The 19,979-nt window shown below is 40.2% G+C and overlaps 1 long non-coding RNA gene across 4 annotated transcripts in view; it reads left to right on the top strand.

Annotated features, from left to right (window-relative positions):
- Positions 1–19,979, top strand: part of LOC149121735 (uncharacterized) — a 71,683-nt gene that overhangs the window by 17,774 nt on the left and 33,930 nt on the right. For all 4 annotated transcript variants that reach the window (XR_016222502.1, XR_016222503.1, XR_016222500.1 and 1 more), the window contains exon 2: positions 14,154–14,226. This is a non-coding gene — a long non-coding RNA (uncharacterized LOC149121735). The remainder of the gene's footprint in view (positions 1–14,153; positions 14,227–19,979) is intronic.

Here is a 19,979-nt window from a genome sequence, read left to right as displayed (position 1 = left end):
GAGTTAATTGATTCTATAGACTAAATGGACCTAACAGATATCTACAAAACTTTCCATCCTACATTGCAGAATACACATTCTTCTCACTAATGCATGAAACTTTCTCTAGGATTGACCACAAGCTAAGCCATAAAGCAAGTCTAAGCAAATTCAAAAAAATTGAAATCATACTATGCTTCTTCTCAGGCCACAGTACAATGAAGCTGGAAATCAGCAACTCAGGAATCTCTAGAACATATGCAAACACATGGAGACCAAACAATATGCTCCTGAATGAACAGTGGGTCACAGAAGAAATCAAAAGAGAAATCGAAATATTTCTGGAAACAAATGAAGATGACAGTATAACATCAAAATTTATGGGATACAGCAACTGCAGTGTTAAGAGGAAAATTTATAGCAATTGGTGCCTACATCAAGAAATTGGAAAGGCACCAAATAAATGAGCTATCAACACATCTCAAGGGTCTAGAAAAACAACAGCAAACCAAAACACAAAACTAGTAGGAGAAAATAAATAATTAGAGAACAAATCAACAAAATTGAAGCAAAAAAAAAAATACAAAAGACCAGCAAAGTGAAGAGCTTGTTTTTTTTTTAAATAGACAAAATTGACACTCCACTTGCCCAAGTAACCAAAAAAAGGAGAGAGAAGAACCAAATTAATAAAATTAGAGATTAAAAGGGAAATGTAACAACAGACACCACAGAAATAAAAAGAATCATCAGAAGTTACTACAAAGAGTTGTATGCCAACAAGCTGGGGAACCTAGAAGAAATAGATAGATTTCTGGATGCATACAACTCACCTAAATTGAGCCATGAAGACAAAGAAAACTTACACAGACCCAAAACCAAGAGGCAAAGTTAATCAGTAATAAAGACCCTCCCAACAAAGAAAGCCCAGGACCAGATGGATTCTCTGCTGAATTCTACCAGACATTTAAAGAAGAAACAACTCCAGTTCTTCTCAACCCATTCAAAACAGTTGAAAGGGAGGGAATCCTCCAAAATTCTTTCTATGATACCAGCATCAGCTTAATTCTTAAACCTCAAAAGATACAACAGGGAAAGAGAACCGCAGACTAATTTCCCTAATGAACATAGATGCAAAAATCCTCAACAAAAGTCCGGCCAATCGAATCCAACAACACATCAGAACAATCATTCACTCGGACAAGTGGGATTTATCCTTGGTATGCAGGGATGATTCAACATTTGCAAACTAATCAATGTGATACATCACATTAACAAACTGAAGAATAAAAAGTATACAATTATCTCAGTAGATGCAAAGAAAGCATTTGACAAAATACAACACACTTTCATGATGAAAACTCTAAGCAAACTGGTCTAGAAGGAATATTTCTTAACACAATCAAGGCAATTTATGACAAATCCATGGCCAGCATCCTACTGAATGGGGAAAAGTTGGAAGCATTCACACTAAGATCTGGAAGCAAACATGGCTAGCCACTCTCACTATTGCAATTCAGTATAGTCCTGTAAGTTTTAGCCAGAACCAGTAGGCATGAAAAAGAAATCAAAGGAATACAAATTGTGAAGGAAGAAGTAAAAATATCCCCATTTGCAGATGACATGATTCTATAAATAGGAGGTCTAAAAGACTCCACTAAGAGACTACTGGAACTCATGGAAGAGTTTGGTAAGGTAGCAGGATATAAAATCAGTACACAAAAAACAGCCTTTTTATATACAGACAATGCCACAACCGAGAAAGAATTTCTAAGATGAATCCCATTAACAATAGCTACAAAAAATCAAATATCTTGGAATAAATTTAACCAAGGATGTCAAATATCTCTATGATGAAAATTACAAAACATTAAAGAAAGAATTAGAAGAAGATACCAAAAAAAAAAAAAAAAGGAAAAAATCTTCCATGTTCATGGATTGGAAGAATCAGTATCATCAAAATGTCCATACTTCCAAAAGCACTTTATAGATTCAATGCAATGACAATCAAAATGTCAAGGATATTCTTCTCAGACATAGAAAAAATGATGTTGAAATTCATATGGAAACACAGGAGACCCCAAATACCTAAAGTAATCTTAAACAACAATTATAAAGCCAGAGGCATCACAATACCAGATTTTAAGACATACTACAGGGCTGTTATAATAAAAAAAATTCTGGTACTGGAACAAAAACAGGTGGATAGACCAATGCAACAGAATAGAAATGCCAGAAATCAATCCAACCATCTATAACTAACTTGTATTTAACAAAGGAGCTAAAACCAATCCCTGGAGCAAGGACAGTCTCTTCAACAAATGATTCTGGGAAAACTAGATTTCCACATGCCGAAGTATTAAGCAAGACCCCTACCTTACACCTTATACAAAAATCCACTCAAAATGGATTAAAGACCCAAATCTACAATCTGACCCCTTCAATTTATTAGATAGCATTAGGTAAACCATGTAAGACACTGGCACGGGCAAATCTTCTTGGAAAAACCCCAGAGGCACAGGAAGTCAAAGCCAAAATTAACAAATGGGATTATATCAAATTGAGAAACTTCAGTAGCACAAAAAAAAAAAAAAAAAAGCCCTCAGGAAAGTGAAGAGGCAACCAACAGAATGAGAAAAAGTATTTGCAAACTATTCAACATATTAATATATTAATAACCCAGATATATAAGGAGATTAAGAAATTCAACAACAACAAAACAAACAACCCAGTGAAGAAGTTGGTTCTTTTTAAGAAAAGGCCTTAAACAGACATTTTTCAAGAGGAAATCCAAATGGCCAACAGACACATGAAAAAATATTCAGGATCACTAGCCACTAGGGAAAAACAAATCAAAATCACAATGAGGTTTCACCTCAGTTACAATGACTTTCATACAGAAATCAACAAACAACAAATGCTGGTGAGGATATGGGGGAAAAGGTACCCTAATCCACTGTTGTGGGAATGTAAGCTGGTAAAGCCACTATGGAAGACAGTATGCAAATCCCTCAGAAATCTGAATATAGACCTAACATAAGACCCAGCCATCTCTGATAGGTTTCCCTGTTTGCTGGCATACAAGTCCTTGTAGTAATTTCTGATGATTCTTTTTATTTCTGTGGTGTCTGTTGTTACATTTCCTTTTTCATCTCTGATTTTATTGATTTGGGTCTTTTCTTTTTTTAGTTAGTTGGGCCAATGGGGTGTCAATTTTGTTTATTTTTTCAAAAAACCAGCTCCTCGTTTGGCTGATTTTTTGGAATGTTTTTCTTGATTCAATCCTGTTGATTTCTTCTCTGATTTTAATTATTTCTCTTCTCCTACTAGATTTGGGTCTGGTTTGCTGTAGGTTTTCTAGATCCTTGAGGTGAATTGAAAGCTCATCTATTTGGTGCCTTTCCAATTTCTTGATGTAGGCACCTATTGATATAAACTTTCCTCTTAACACTGCTTTTGCTGCATCCCATAAGTTTTGGTATGTTGTGCTGTTATCCTCATTTACTTCCAGAAAGTTTTTGATTTCTCTTTTGATTTCTTCTATGACCCATTGTTCATTCAGGAGCATGTTGTTCAATCTCCATGTGTTTGCATATGCTCTAGGGATTCCTGAGTTGCTAATTTCCAACTTCATTCCTTTATGGTCTGAGAAGCTGCATGGTATGATTCTAATTCTTTTGAATTTGCTGAGACTTGCTTTATGGCCTAGTATGTGGTCAATCCTAGAGAAGGTTCCATGTACAGCTGAGAAGAATGTAAAATCTTTAGCTGTAGGATTGAAAGTTCTGTATATATCTGTGAGATCCATTTGGGCTATAGTGTCGTTTAAATCTACTGTATCCTTGTTGATCTTCTGTCCTATTGATCTGTCTATTTCTGAGAGTGGAGTATTGAAGTCCCCCAGTACTATTGTATTGGGGTCTAAGTCTCCCTTTAAGTCCGTTAACAAATCTTTTAGATGAACTGGTGCCCTGTAGTTAGGTGCATATACATTGATAATTGTTATATCTTCCTGTTGAATTGATCCCTTAATCATTATGTAGTGTCCCTCTTTGTCTCTCTTAACGGTTTTTGTGGTAAAGTTTATGTTGTCTGATATTAAGATGGCTACGCCCGCTCTTTTTTCATTTCTGTTGGCATGGTATATCTTTTTCCAGCCTTTCACTTTCAGTCTGTATGGATCTTTGTTGGAAAGATGTGTTTCTTGTAAGCAGCAAATAGATGGGTTTTGTTCCTTAACCCAATCAGCCAATCGGTGTCTTTTAACTGGACAGTTCAGGCCATTCACGTTCAATGTGACTAATGATAAGTGGTAACTTTGCCCTGCCATTTGCCAAAGATAAGTTCTAATATATGCTTTGAATTCCCTGTGGTCTTTTGCTGTGAGCTTTCCTTCCTTGGTTTCCTTCCTTTACCTTCTTTCATATTGATGACCGTGTTTCTGTGTTTCTGTGTGTAACACATCTTTAAGCATCTTTTGCAGGGCTGGACAAGTGGCAACAAATTCTTTCAATTTCTGTTTGCTATGAAAAGTCTTTATTTCACCTTCATTCACAAATGATAGCTTTGCAGGATATAATATTCTGGGCTGGCAGTTTTTCTCTCTTAGTACCTGGGCTATATCTTGCCATTCCCTCCTAGCTTGTAGAGTTTCTGATGAGAAGTCAGCTGTGAGTCTGATTGGAGATCCTCTGAGAGTAATCTGACGTTTCTCTCTTGCACATTTTAGGATCTTTTCTTTATGTTTCACTGTGGAGAGTTTAATTACAACGTGTCGTGGTGAGGATCTCTTTTGGTCGTGTTTATTAGGGGTTCTGTGAGCTTCCTGTACTAGGATTTCTCTGTCCTTCTCCAAACCTGGGAAATTTTCTGCTAATATCTCACTAAAAAGGCCTTCTAATCCTTTCTCCCTCTCCATGCCTTCAGGAACTCCTAGAACCCGAATGTTGGGTTTTTTAATAGTATCCTGAAGATTCCCGACAATATGTTTTAGATTTCTAATTTCCTCTTCTTTTCTTTGGTCTGACTGCATCCTTTCCTGTTCTCTGTCTTCTAAGTCCGATATTCTCTCTTCTGCTTCACCCATTCTGTTTGTAAGGCTCTCTATTGTGTTTTTCATTTGATCTATTGAATTCTTCACTTCAGTCACTATCACAGTTTCCTGTTGTACTAGTTGTTTCATTTCATTTTGATTCCTCCTTAATATTTCATTTTCACGAGAGAGATTTTCTATCTTGTCCATTAAGGATTTCTGTAGTTCAAGAATTTGTTTTTGAGAACTTCTTAATGTTCTTATCAATTTTTTGAGATCTGCTTCTTGCATTTCTTCTATGTCATCATCTTCATAATCTTGAATTGGGGTGTCTTTTTCATTTGAGGGTGTCATGGTGACTTCCTTGTTTTTATTACCTCGGTTTTTGCGTTTGTTATTTGGCATATTGGAGATATTTGGTTTCTTCACTGTGGTGCTTTTTCTTGTTATACTATGACTCTAGATTAAGTGGACTATCTGTTTTTGATGGAGCCTTAGGGCTTGAGATGGGTGTGGCCTGAGAGCTCTGTTTGGTGTGCCAAAGGTGACACTCCCAGGTTAGGCGTGGTAAACCTCTCTCTCTCTTTCTTTTTTTTTTTTTAAAGAAGGAGGTACCTTTCTCTGAAGGGAGGAGAGAACCTCCACTTTGACTATGACCTTGTCTAAACAAGATAAGAATCGGAGAACTCAGAGGGCTTCCATAGCCTTGGCAACTCATGACTGGAGCATAGGGAGATTACTGATGCCATAGACAGGAGTGTCAATTTGTAAAGTCAACAACAGGAGTCACTGTGCACTTACTCCTCATGTAGGATCTCTGTCCTTAATGTGCTGTGCATTGAGATTTAATGCTATAACGAGTACTCAATATATTTCACTTTGTGTTTCTATGGGGGTGCAAACTGTTGAAATCTTTACTTAATGCATACTAAACTGATCCTCTGTAAAAAAAAAAAAAAAAAGAAATTATCACCTCCCAACTTGACTCTCACTGGGATTAAACATGACAATAGGTCTGATCTGATTTCATCATTATTTTAAAAAAATCATCTATTATTTTTCACTTTATGTTTCTGTGTGGGAGCAAACTGTTGAAATCCTTACTTAATGTATACTAAGCTGATCTTCTGTATATTAAGATAATCGAAAATGAATCTTGATGTGAATGGAAGGGGAGAGGGAGTGGGAAAGGGGAGGGTTGTGGGTGGGAGGGACAGTATGGGGGGGAAGCCATTGTAATCCATAAATCGTACTTTGGAAATTTATATTCATTAAATAAAAGTTAAAAAAAGAAAAAAAATAAATCCAAAAAAAAAAAAAAAAAAAGACCCAGCCATCCCACTCCTGGGAATTTCCCCAGGGGAAATGAAATCAGCATATGAAAGAGTTATCCCCCTGCATATTTATTGCAGCTCAATTCATAATAGCTAAGACATGGAATCAACCAAAATGCCTGTCAACTGTAGACTGGATAAAGAAATTATGGGATATGTACACTATGGAGTACTACATAGCGGTAAAAAAAATGAAATCTGGTCATTTACAACAAAACAGATGAATTTGGGAAACATCATACTTAGTGAAATAAGCCAATCCCAAAGGGACAAATACCACATGTTCTCCTGACTTGTGATAACTAGTAGAGCACCTAAAAGGCAATCTGTAGAAGTGAAATTGACACTATGAGAAGCAATGACTTAAACAGCACCTGTCTTGACTTTTGAGGAACAGTTTTTTTTAATATTATTTGTTGAACTCTTTACTTAACATAGAGTTAAATGTATGTATATAAAGTCAAATGAAAATAGATCTCAGTAAAAAAATAAGAGTGGGAATAAGAGAAGAAGGAGGAAGAGAGGATGGGAATATGGGTGAGTGGGCCCACTCAATTTAATTACAATTAAAGTTGCAATTATGTATTATTGAAGTTTGTAACTGTAAAGCTGTATGGTTCTGCATACATTCCTACAGACTTAATTCTTTTTTTTAAGATTTGTTTATTTATTTGAAAATCAGAGTGGCACAGAGATAGGAGGAGAGGCAAAGAAGAGAGAGAGAGAGAGAGAGAGAGAGAGAGAGAGGTCCTCCATCTACTGGCTCACTCCCCAATTGGCCATGATGGCTGGAGCTGAGCCGATACGAAGCCAGGAGCCAGGAGCTTCTTCTGGGTCTCCCATGTGGGTGCAGGGTCCAAGGACTTGGGGTATCTTCTACTGCTTTCCCTGGCCATAGCAGAGAGCTAGATCAGAAGTGGAGTAGCCGGGTCTCAAACTGGTGCCCATATGGGATTCTGGCACTCTAAGCAGCAGCTTTACCCACTATGCCACAGCACTGGCCCCAGACTTAATTTTAAGGGTATAATTTAAAACCTTTCCATGGGACCCCAAATGCTCTTAAGCTGGGTGGTAAAAATATCATCTAAGTGTTAAAGTGATCATATGGATAGGATAAAGGATCTATAATAGTAATAGATAGAATTAAAAAGGAGTGAATTCTCCAATATGGGAAGCAGTCCACACAGCAGACTCATAGAATGACAATCACTCTTAATAGCACTCTGACCTCAGAATCAGCCTTAATGCATTATGGTCTGGATGAAAACCCCACAAGAACATTTCAGGCATGGAAAGCCAAGACACTGTGGCAAAAAATGTCCTACATGAAGGGCTGCAGTGAGTGAGACCCCAGTGGAAAGAAGTGGTCATCAAAGAAGAATGAACTTTTCTCTGAAGGGATGAGAGAATTTCCACTTTGATTATGGCCTTGTCTAAACACTGATGGAGTCTGTGGATTCAAAAGGCTTCCAAAACCTAGGCAGCTCATGTCAAGAGCCTTAGGTAGTCACTGACGTCATACACAAGAGTGTTAATTGTTAAATTAACAACAGGAGTCACTGTGTACTAACTTCCCATGTAGGACCTCTGCCCTCAGACAGTTGTATTCTAATTTTGTCTAAGTGCTCACAAAAGATGAATCATTCTTGAGTGCTTCTATAAAGTTAATTAAAATACTAAAAAAAAAGTGAAATTAACTTCAAGATGCAATGACTCAGCCGGCACCGCGGCTCACTAGGCTAATCCTCTGCCTTGCGGCGCCAGCACATGTGGTTCTAGTCCCGGTCGGGGCGCCGGATTCTGTCCCGGTTGCCCCTCTTCCAGGCCAGCTCTCTGCTGTGGCCAGGGAGTGCAGTGGAGGATGGCCCAAGTCCTTGGGCCCTGCACCCCATGGGAGACCAGGAGAAGCACCTGGCTCCTGCCATCAGATCAGCACAATGCGCCGGCCGCAGCGCACCGGCCGCGGCGGCCATTGGAGGGTGAACCAATGGCAAAAGGAAGACTGGTAGATTAAGACATTTAAGATGGCCGGTGCTGTGGCTCATGTGGTTGGTCCTCTGCCTGTGGCACTGGTATCCCATATGGGCGCTGGTTCTAGTCCCGGTTGCTCCTCTTCCAGTCTAGCTCTCTGCTGTGGCCCGGGAAGGCAGTAGAAGATGGCCCAAGTACATTGGCCCCTGCACCCGCATGGGAGACCAGGAGGAAGGACCTGACTCTTGGCTTCGGATTGGCGCAGCGCTGGCCATAGTGGCCACTTGGGGAGTGAACCAATGGAAGGAAGACCTTAAAAAAAAAGACATTTAAGAATGATAAGGGGCCAAGGTGCTAATGTAAGCAACTCAGAGTTCTTTTCAGGGCAGTGACTATAATGATGAAGGAGCCTTGGAACCTTTGTTTCTTTCGAGTTTGTGAAGAGAGACAAGGATCACACCAGTGAAGATCAGGCGGGGCTCTGGGGCGGGGTGCTTAGCCTAGAGATTAGGACGTCTACAGTCCACATTGGAGTGCCTGGGCTTGATTCCTGGCTCTGCTCTGATCCCAGTTTCCTGTAGATGCAGACACTGGAAGGCAGTCATGATGGCTCAACTAATTGGCTTCCCGCCACCTACATGGGAGACCTGGCTAGCAATCTGGCTCTTGGCTTTAGCCCCAGTCCAACCCTAGCATTGTAGGCAGTGGGAAGTAAATCAGCAGAGGGGAGCTTCCTCTCTCTCTCTCTCTCTCTCTCTCTCTCTTTCTCCCTCCCTCCATCCTTCCCTCTCCCACCCCATCAAATAAATACAACTTTTAAAAATGCAAACAGAAGAGCCTGGGCTCTGAAGGTAGACTTCCTAGAACCCAGTTTTATGACCCTGGACAAGACAACTGGTCTCTCTGCATGTCACTGTCTTTATCTGTAGAATGAGAGCAGTAATACTCCCTACACCACGAGACTATCAGAATGGACCCAGGTGTTTGGAGTAATTAGTAAAATGCCTCTACACAGATATCAAAGATGACTTGTTATAAGTAAACAAAAGGGTGTGTTAGTAGATCCCTGGGGATCATTTTTGCCATCATATTGTCAATCTGTGTGGCACTTTCATTTGCCTTGTGGAATTCTTGTATTAGCTGTGCCTTTTTATGCCTGAAGGTATGAAGGGAATACACTGGACATTTAAGGGACTTACATAAACTATTGGCTCAACAATAGAGTATTTCCTTCTGGAATAAGTTAAGGCAGGGCAAGGATGTTGCAAAGATACCTTTTTTTTTTTTTTGACAGGCAGAGTGGATAGTGAGAGAGAGAGACAGAGAGAAAGGTCTTCCTTTGCCGTTGGTTCACCCTCCAATGGCCGCCGCGGCCGGCGCACTGCGGCTGGCGCACCGCGCTGATCCGATGGCAGGAGCCAGGAGCCAGGTGCTTTTCCTGGTCTCCCATGGGGTGCAGGGCCCAAGCACCTGGGCCATCCTCCACTGCACTCCCGGGCCACAGCAGAGGGCTGGCCTGGAAGAGGGGCAACCGGGACAGAATCTGGCGCCCCGACTGGGACTAGAACCCGGTGTGCCGGTGCCACAAGGCGGAGGATTAGCCTAGTGAGCCGCGGCGCCGGCCAAAGATACCTTTTAATTGAAAAAAAGTCCCACCCAAAATCTTTTAGATGTTGCATTTTCTGCAATTTAACATCTGACATGTGTGCCTCTTCTACATCCCGAGTTTTTAGAAAGATTTATTTATTTATTTGAAAGGCAGAGTTACAGAGAGAGGGAGAGACAGAGAGATCTTCCATTTGTGGGTTCACTCTCCAAGTACCCACAATACCTGAGGCTGTACCAGGCTGAAGCCAAGAGTCAGGAACTCCATCTGGGTTTCCCACAGGAGTGGCAGGGATCCAACTACTTGAGCCATCATGGGCTGATTTGCAGGCATATCAGTAGGGTGCTGGATTGGAAAAGCAGTAGTTGGGACGTGAACTAGTGCTCTGATATGGGTTTGGATGTCCCAAGTGGCAGCTTAACTGGATGTAGCACAACACATCCCGAAACTTGAGGCAATGCTATGTGAAGAGGGCATGCATCCTCACCCTTGCTGTGCTGCCTTCTAGTTATGGGACTGTTAAGGGTAGGATGGTGTCCCCACAAAAGATAGGTTTAAATCCTAACCCTCAGTTCCCCAGAATGTGACCTTATTTGGAGATGGGTACATTAATCAGTAATTAATTAAGATCGAGTCATCCTGGAGTAGTTGGGGCTCCTAAGGCAATGTGACAGGTGTTCCTAGAAGAAAGCAATCACTCAAAGACACAGAGACACACAGGAGGGTGGGAGGGACACAGACGAGCCCAGGAAGACCTGGCGTAGCCAGGAGCTAGAAAGAGGCAACGAAGGATTCTCTTTCAGGTGTCGAAGGGAATGCGACTCTGCTGCCACCTTGACTTTGGGACTTCCTGTCCACAAAACTGAGACAATACATTTCTGCTGTCTCCAGCCACCCAGTGTCCTGTGCTTGGTTACAGCAACTGTAGCTAAAAAAACACAATGATATCTTGCTCCACATAGTTCCCTCATGGTGCCTCAACTTCCCCACATTTAAAACAGGAATAAGAATCCTACCTGCTTCATGGCGTTGGAGGACTTCAGGTAGCCGGCATCAGCAGTGAATATGCTAAGCTGCTTTTCCGAAACTGGGTGGTTAGTGATTGCTGTTGGCTGAAAAAAACCCAAGATGAAGCTCAGAATAGTCTTCTGAGTATAAGCCTAATGTGCACAGTTCTTAAAAGCCGTCAAAACAATGCTGATACCTCGGGAGAGTATGAAAGTTCCTCAAACAACTAAAAATAGAACTGCGCTATGATCTGGCAATGGCACCACTGGGTATGTATCCAAGGGAAATTTAGTCCCTCTGTCTAAGAGACATCTGCACTCCCACGTTGGTTGCAGCACCATTCACAACAGCCAGGAAATGTAAATAACCTAAGTGTCCATCCACTGATGAATGGATAAAAAAATGGGGTACATATACCCAATGGCATACTGCTCAGCCATAATAAAGGATAAAATCTTGGACCAGGAGTGACTATGCTAAGTGAAATCAATCAATCACAGAAAGATACACACTGCATGATCTCATAGGTGAGCCAATCTCCTACAAGTGAGGAGTGTAATGGTGGGCACCAGAGGCTGGGGAGACGGAGGATGGAGGATGAGGCACAGCTCATTTTTAGGAACTAAAATACAATTACATCAGTCAGAAGTTCTGGAATTCTATTGCATGTAGGTGTCTACAGATAAGGATAATCTACTATACATTTCCCTAAAAGGACAAGAAGAAAGGACTTTCAATGTTTTTGTGATAAAGAAATGTTAAATGTTGGAGGAGAGTGGTATGTTTACATTGACTGGACATTACACAATTTATATATGCAGTCAAGTGTCACATGAGCTCCACAAAGATGTACAAGTTTTTTGTGTTAATTAAAATTTATATCTTTTTAAAATAGATTTATTTATTTGAAATCAGAATTACACAGAGAGAAGCAGAGGCAGAGAGAGAAAGGTCTTCCACCCGATGGTTCACTCCCCAATTGGCTGCAGTGGCCAGAGCTGAGCTGATCCAAAGCCAGGAGCCAGTAGCTTCTTCTGGGTCTCCCACGTGAGTGCAGGGGCCCAAGGAGTTGGGCCATCTTCCACTACTTTCCCAGGCCACAGCAGAGAGCTGGATAGGAAGTGGAGCAGCTGGGACTTGAACTGGCACCCACATGGTAGGCTGGCACTGCAGGCAGTGGCTTTACCTGCTACACCACAGCGCCCGCCCCAAAATGTATATTCTTTACAAAAGAAATGGGCAAACCTACATGGGTGCTAGCAATAGGGCCAAATCTTGTGAGCACGCACATTAGGACATGACACAGTAGGTGACTGGCCTTCTCCCTGGATCCTGCTCAGATTCCCAAATCAGAGCTGTGGGAGACCTAAAAAAAGCTCCTGGCTCCTGGCTTCAGATCAGCTCAGCTCTGGCTGTTGTGGTCATTTGGGGAGTGAACCAGTGGAATGGAAGACCTCTCTTTCTCTCTCTGGCTCTACCTCTCTCTGTAACTCTGTGTTTCAAATAAATAAAATAAATCTTTTTTAAAAAAAGAAGCCTTGCTTAGATATTTACAGTGTATTCATCACTTTATCAAATGAGTGTTTGGGAAGACCTTCTATGGGTTATTTTGAAACACAAGCCAATTACGCAGCACAGGGACATGGATACCTGCATGTGTGCAGTTCTGTTCTTTAAATAAGAACAATATGCTCACTGTACTCAAAATTAGAGAGATTGACATGGGCCCTTTGCCCCCAAGGGAAATGAAATGCAAATAAATGGTCCATTAGCTCACATGTTAGTACTTCTGATTCATGCGGTGTTTCCACCTGCTTAGATATTATCCTCTCTTAGATGAGTCATCCAGGTATTTCATAGAATTCCTTCCCTTCCCCCAGTTTATCTGAAGGTTTGGACATCATATATATCTAGCCTTGAAGGCAAATGTTTGAGTCCGAACTTAATTCTCAAGGAGCACATTAGGCAGATTATATGTTGCTAAAATAAGACAAATTAAGAGTGACTTGGGTTTCCATCCAAGTGGCAGAATTAGAGGAGGAATAAATAAGTGACGAGGGCATTCTAATTTCTAGAGGCAAGGACCATAAATGATTAGATGGAGGGCACCTAACAGGCAAGGAGTTCTCTGTACCTCCCTCCTGCTGCTCCCTGATTCCTGCTTCCCCCAGAGTCATAGAGATTTAAAGGCGTGTAGAACAGATTCGGAGTTCTAATTTTAGCCATGTGATTAGTATTAGAATCCAGAAGACAGAGAATCTATGCCTCCATCGTTGACAACCTGGAAGGATCAAATAAATCCCCAGCAAATGCAAACATCTGAATGTAGGGGCGAGCCTGGCCTCTCATTGATAGCATTCCTCGTGGGAGGCTCAGTGTGTGACCTTCATCCTGTTGCATTCTACTAACATTTAAAGGGGTGTGCAAATTACATTTCACAGCAATAGCAAGGGCTTGAGCCTTAGAGATGTTGTGAGCAAAAAGCTCAGTCCCGGAGATTCCCTGAGACTGGAGTGCGAGAGGGCAGGGTTGCTGCACCTAGCTTGCCACACAATGCCCCAGAGTGCTTAGAAAGACATTTGAAAAGAAACATCACGCATCATTTTGTAGCCTGATACACCGCCTCACTTTTCACTTCTCCCTGCATTTCTGCAATGAGTTGTGGTGCCCACAGAGAAGACAATGCTACGTGCTTTTCGCTGTAAGCACCGCCTCCACACGCCATTGTCAGTAGCACGTGGGGCTTTTCGTAACACCCAGAGCCTAAAACATTTCCACTGACCCTGTGGTCTTGTGCAAAGGAGACACCGGGCCATCCGTACGCACTGTGGGAAGCATCTCAGCCCATAGAGTTAACCTAATCAAGGTTTGAAAAAGTGTTGTGAACTATGAAACTGCTGATATTGTCTGTGTGTGACCTAAAAATAACGGTGCTATGTACCTGTGGTTCAACTTATACCATTCCCGGGTAAGAGAGTGGAGAGAAAGGGGAGTGCATTTGCTTTTTTTTTTTTTTTTTAATTTCCTTCTGAGAACACATAAGAAAATAGAATCAATGTTCAATTTGGTTCAGGACTGTATTTTTGAATCTGAACCTAAAGGTGTTTAATCTTCCTACCTCAATCCAAGTATCTGATAGACTTTGTCATATTTTAGATATGATTCTGATTCCTATCTAAGGAAACAAACCCCAGTGTAACTTACACCACTTGCTTTCCAGTCTTAGGTCATCTCTCCGTCTTGTTGTGGAGGCTCCGAACAAGCCAAATGAATGTGCACCTGCAAGTCTACAAAGCAAGGCAAGTGCTCTCTCTAGCGCTATCCATTCAACCACCATTTACATTACCCACAGATTAAAAGGAAAGAAAAACCAGATAATGTTTCTTCCTCTCTCCTTACGCCACTACACAAATTTGTACCTCTTTGAATCTAGCAAATGACCTGTGGGTCAGCTATTAAAAAAAAAAAAAAAAAAAAAAAAAAAAAAGAGCCCGTTTTCCTTTCGTGTGTCACTTTGCTAGAGAAACTACAGAGGTGAGCCTGGGGACATGCTTTGGGGTTCTTTAACACCCACATTAATAGTAAAAAAAAAAAATGGTGCCTGCTATTTAAAGGAATCCAATTGAGGATATATTTCTGGATTAAATATTAAATTCCATCTAATCATTTAGATAGCACTATCCCCCAAAGACTGTCTCCAATAAAAAACATTTGATTTGCTAAAGCTGGAGAGCATTTTCTTGCTGGCAGCTAAAATTAGGATTTTTGAGGATGGTGAGGGGAAGTAAGCATGGGGGAAAAAAAAAAGGAGATGAAATTTCAGATGGCTTTGGGAACTTGTTCAAATTTGTTGTTGACTATCCAGGCTGTTTTTCTTCTTTTTTCCTTTTTAAGTCAAGTGGAATCAGAATTTGCAGATTTTTTTCATGTTATTGTTTTGAATCAAATTAATTTCCATTTGTCTCTGCATGGTAAAGTGTTTATGGGAAGATTTATGTTGAAATTTTCAGTTATCTTAGGAAAATAAACAAAATTTTAACTGAGTTGGGAGTATTAACCTTCTTCATAATTAAAATAAATCACACTTTATTGCCTTATTCATAGGTGTTTCTTTTCCGTTTCTACCCTGTTGAGACTCTTTTAGGGCATGGAGTGTTGTTATAAGTATGATTTAGCCATATGAAGAAGAATAGCTATTAACTACAGTAATAATTATTTTTCCTACTTACACAACGATATGCATTAGCTCAAGGACCTTAAAGCACCTTCCAGTTACATGTGATTGTAATTCCTATTTTAATGAGGACAGAAAACCACAGAGATGCAGGCCATCTTCCTTTTTTTTTTTTTTTTTTTTTTTACAGGCAGAGTGGACAGTGAGAGAGAGAGAGAGAGACAGAGAGAAAGGTCTTGCTTTTGCCATTGGTTCACCAATGGCTGCCGTGGCCGGTGCGCTGCGGCCGGCACACCGCGCTGATCCGATGGCAGGAGCCAGGTGCTTCTCCTGGTCTCCCATGGGGTGCAGGGCCCAAGCACTTGGGCCATCCTCCACTGCACTCCTGGGCCATAGCAGAGAGCTGGCCCGGAAGGGGGCAACCGGGACAGAATCTGGTGCCCCGACCGGGAATAGAACCCGCTGTGCCGGCGCCGCTAGGTGGAGGATTAGCCTAGTGAGCCGCAGCGCCAGCCTAGGCATCTTCCTTATGCTTGGTAATAGAATCATTGATAATTACAGAAATGGAATTTGGAAGGCAAATGAATTCAAAAGACTGTGTATGCTCAAATACACTCAGGGATGAATGGGATTCAAAACCTCTTCCGTGTGGTGTGGGAAGCTATTCTGTTTTCTGCTCTGACTCTGACTGCCCTCTGTACCTCATCTAGGCCAGACTCTACAATATTTGTGCTTTGGTGGTTGTCTTACCTCACTTTTTATAACATCTTCACAGTGTAGCATATGTCCAAGTATTTTTTCTTTTTCCGAATGAACAATATTCTATTGTATGCCTATACCACATTTTGCTTATTTATTCTTTAGTGGACACTTGAGTTGCTTCTAACTATTGGGAATAATACTGAAATGAACATGGGCATATATATATTTCATTTTTTAAACTTTAATTTTAATTTCTAATTAGTTTTTAACAGATTCAATGTGATTTGTAGATATAATTCTAAGAACATGATATTCCCTCCCTTCCTCCTATCCACCTTTCTTCTCTCCTTTTTTTTTTTTTTTAGTCTTTAGGATAACATATTTTAAATATACATTATAGTAAAAAGGCTTAATACCTCACTAAATAAAAGTTAACAAGGGGGTCGGCACTGTGGCATAGTAGGTTAAGCCTCTGCCTGCAGTGCCAGCATCCCATATGGGCACTGGTTCGTGTCCTAGCTGTTCCTCTTCTGATCCAGCTCTCTGCTGTGGCTTGGGAAAGCAGTAGAAGATGACCCAAGTCCTTGGGCCCCTGCACCCATCTGGGAGACTAGAAAGAAGCTCTGAGCTCCTGGCTTCAGATCTGCCCAGCTTCAGCTGTTACAGCCATCTGGGGAGTGAACCAGCGGATGGAAGACCTCTCTCTCTCTGTCTCTCCCTCACTCTGTTTGCAACTCTGCCTTTTAAATACTCTTTTAAAAAAAGTTTAACAAGTAAAAAGACCTTAGTTTAGTGAGAATATAGACAACAGCTATAAATAATTGAATGGAAAAATGACCATTCCACCCATATACAGTAAATTAGCAAGTAATCACTGATCACTAAAACTATAGTAGCATAACATTCTTAACTATTGGTTTCACAAAGGTATAAAGCAAAGTTTTACAAAACTCCATTTGCAGCAATACTAATACACTCAGACATTTTTTCTTTCTTCTTCTTCTTTTTTTTTAATTTTAGCTTCCATATATAGGGAAGAACATGTGGTATTTGTATTTTTGGGGTCAAGCTTATTTCAGTCAACATGATATACTCCAGTTGTGTCCATTTTGCCATATATGGTAGAATTTCATTGTTTTCTATAGCTGATCAATATTCCTTTGTGTATGTCACCTTTTCCTTATCCATTCATCTGGTGATGGACACCTTGGTTGATACAAATTCTGGCTACTATGAACACGGTGGTGCAGGTATCTCTGATAAATTATGTTCAAGTCTTTTGGGTTTATGCCCAGTAGTGGGACTGCTGGATCATACGACAAGTCTGTTTATAGTAGTAGGACACTTTGAATCAGGGATTATGATGCCTCCAGCTTGATTTTTCTTGTTCAGGATGGCTTTGGCTATTCTGGGTCTTTTAGGATTCCATATGAATTTTAGGATTGCTTTTTCTAGTTCTGTAAATAATGTCACTGGTATTTTGACAGGGATTGTCAAATACAACCCTGTAGTTCGCTTTAGGCAGTACAGACATTTTAATGACATTGATTCTTCTGATCTATGAGCAAGGAATAGCTTTTCATTTTTCTGGTGTTCTTGATGGTTTCTTTCATCAGAGTTTGATAATTTTCATAGAGATCTTTCACTTCTTTGGTTAAATTTATCCTTAATATTTGTTTTTTTTTTTTTTTTTTTTTGGTGGCTATTGTGAATGGGATTTCTTTCTTGGTTTCTCTTTCTGTGAGTTCATCATTACCATACAAAAAAGCTACAGTTTTTCATATGTTTATTTTGTAACCTGCAACTTCACTGCATTGGTTTATCAAATCTAACAGCTTTTTGGTAGAGTGTTTAGGTTTTTCCCTGTACAACAACATGTCATCTGCAAACATGGACAATTTGACTTCCTCTTTCCAATTTTGATGCCCTTTATTTCTTTCTCCTCCCTAATTGCTCTTGCTAAAACTTCCAGTACTATACTGAATAAGAGTGGCAAAAGTGGACATCCTTGTCTTGTTCCAGATCCATTTCTTCAAGGTTTTCCAGTTTCTTAGCATATAGTTCTGCACAGCAGTTTCTAATCATCCTTTGTATTTCAGTGGTATCAGTTGTAATATCTCCTTTTTATCTCTAATTTTATTTGTTTTTTTTTTCCTCTGTTTTTCTGTTAGTCTGGCTAGAGGTCTATCTATTTTGTTATTCTTCTTGAAAAACCAAATTTTTGTTTTGCTGATCTTTTGTATTTTTTTGTTTCAATTTCATTTATACCTGCTCGGATCCTTATTTCTCGCCTCCTGCTGATTTGGGGTTGGTTTGTTCATGTTCTAATTCTTGAAGATGAATTATTAGATCTTTAATTTGAGACATTTCTCTTTTTTAAATGTAAGTCCTTAATGCTATAAACTTACCCCTTAATACTGCTTTTGCTCTATCCTACAGGTTTTGATATGTTGTGTTTTCATTTGTATTTACTTCAAGAAAGCTTTTGATTCTTTTTAATTTCTTCAATAACCCATTGTTCATTCAGTAGCCTGTTGTTTAATTTCCAAGTGTTCACGAGTGTCCTTTCATTGTTCTTGTTGTTGTTGATTTCTAGTTTTAGCCCCTTATAGTCTGAGAAAATACATGGTATGATTTCAATCTTTTTAAATTGGCTGAGACTTGATTTGTGGCCTAATATGTGGTCTATCCTAGAAAATGTTCCATGTGCTTATGGGAAGAGTGTATATTCTGTAACTGTCAAGTGAAATGTCCTGGATTTGTCTGTCAGGTCCATTTGCTCAATAATATTATTCACCTCTGATGCATACTTACTGATATTCTGTCTGGATGACCCATCCACCGATGTTACCCACTATTATTGTATTGGAGTCTATCTCTTCCTTTAGGTTTAATAGTATTTGCTGCATATATCTGGGTGGTCTTGTGTTGGGTATATATCATATATATTTATGATTGTTATTTCTTCTTGCTGAATAGAACCTTCTATCAAAATATAATGTTGGGACCAGCGCTGTGGCCTAGGGCATGAAACTGCTGCCTGTGGTGCCCATATCCCATGTGGACGCAGGTTCGAGTCCCAGCTGCTCCACTTCCAATTTAGCTCTCTGCTATATCCTGGGAAAGCAGTACAAGATGGCCCAAAGCCGAGGAGCTGGGACTTAAACCAGGCACTCCAACACTCCAACATGGCATGCAGATGTCTACTGTACCCAACACCTATCCTACAGATGTGTGTATTTTTTTTTTTTGTGCTTCACTATTTATTTAGATCTCTTTTGATTTCTTTTTTTAACTTTTATTTAATGAATATAGATTTCCAAAGTACAGCTTATGGATTACATTGGCTCCCCCCGCAATGACTTCCCTCCCACCCGCAACCCTCCCCTTTCCCGCTCTCTCTCCCCTTCCATTCATATCAAGATTCATTTTCAATTTTCTATATATACAGAAGATCAGTTTAGTATACATTAAGTAAAGATTTCAACAGTTTGCACCCACATTGACATGATGTGTATATTTATATACATCTATGTGTGTACATACACACACTGTAGACCCTATAGATAAATCTATCTACCTACCTACCTATCTATCTATCTATCTATCAATCTACTATATCCAGGGTTTTTTTTTTCCCCCAATCGAACATATCTATGAAACCAGCTCCAGACAAAGAAAGAAAACCCCTACCACCCTTGTTGAGCCCCTGGAACCCCTTTCCATTCAGTAAGCCCCAAAGCTAACCACTCTCTGGATTTCTAACAGCACACATTACTTTTTGCTTGTTTGTGCTTAATATAAATGTAAGCATAGAATACCTCTGTTTGATGATGTGATTTAAGTAGGATGATACTTGAAAAGCTCAAAATTACAAAATCATTGATATTCAGCTCACAGACATTGACAATTTGATTCAAGTATAATTAGTCTCAGGGTTTCTACCCTTGACTGATGGCAGGATCCAGAGGTGGCACCAAAAATGACGATTCCCAGGTGCATTCCCTGGAAAGCTAGTAGCACTGGGCATGTGAATCTGTGCTCTATTAAGTACTTCAGTGACTGGTGTCAGGGAATTCTGGGAAATTCTGCTCCAGGAGGACCCCTGTTGGTTGGGCAGCTTAATAACAGCAGGTGTGGAACACTGAAGAGTGTGAAAGTGCTAACTCTGTAATC

This window comes from Oryctolagus cuniculus, chromosome 16 (assembly GCF_051225735.1).
Source record: "Oryctolagus cuniculus isolate XC-2025 breed Fujian yellow rabbit chromosome 16, ASM5122573v1, whole genome shotgun sequence".
NCBI lineage: Eukaryota > Metazoa > Chordata > Mammalia > Lagomorpha > Leporidae > Oryctolagus > Oryctolagus cuniculus.
This window is presented reverse-complemented; position numbering and strand designations above follow the sequence as displayed.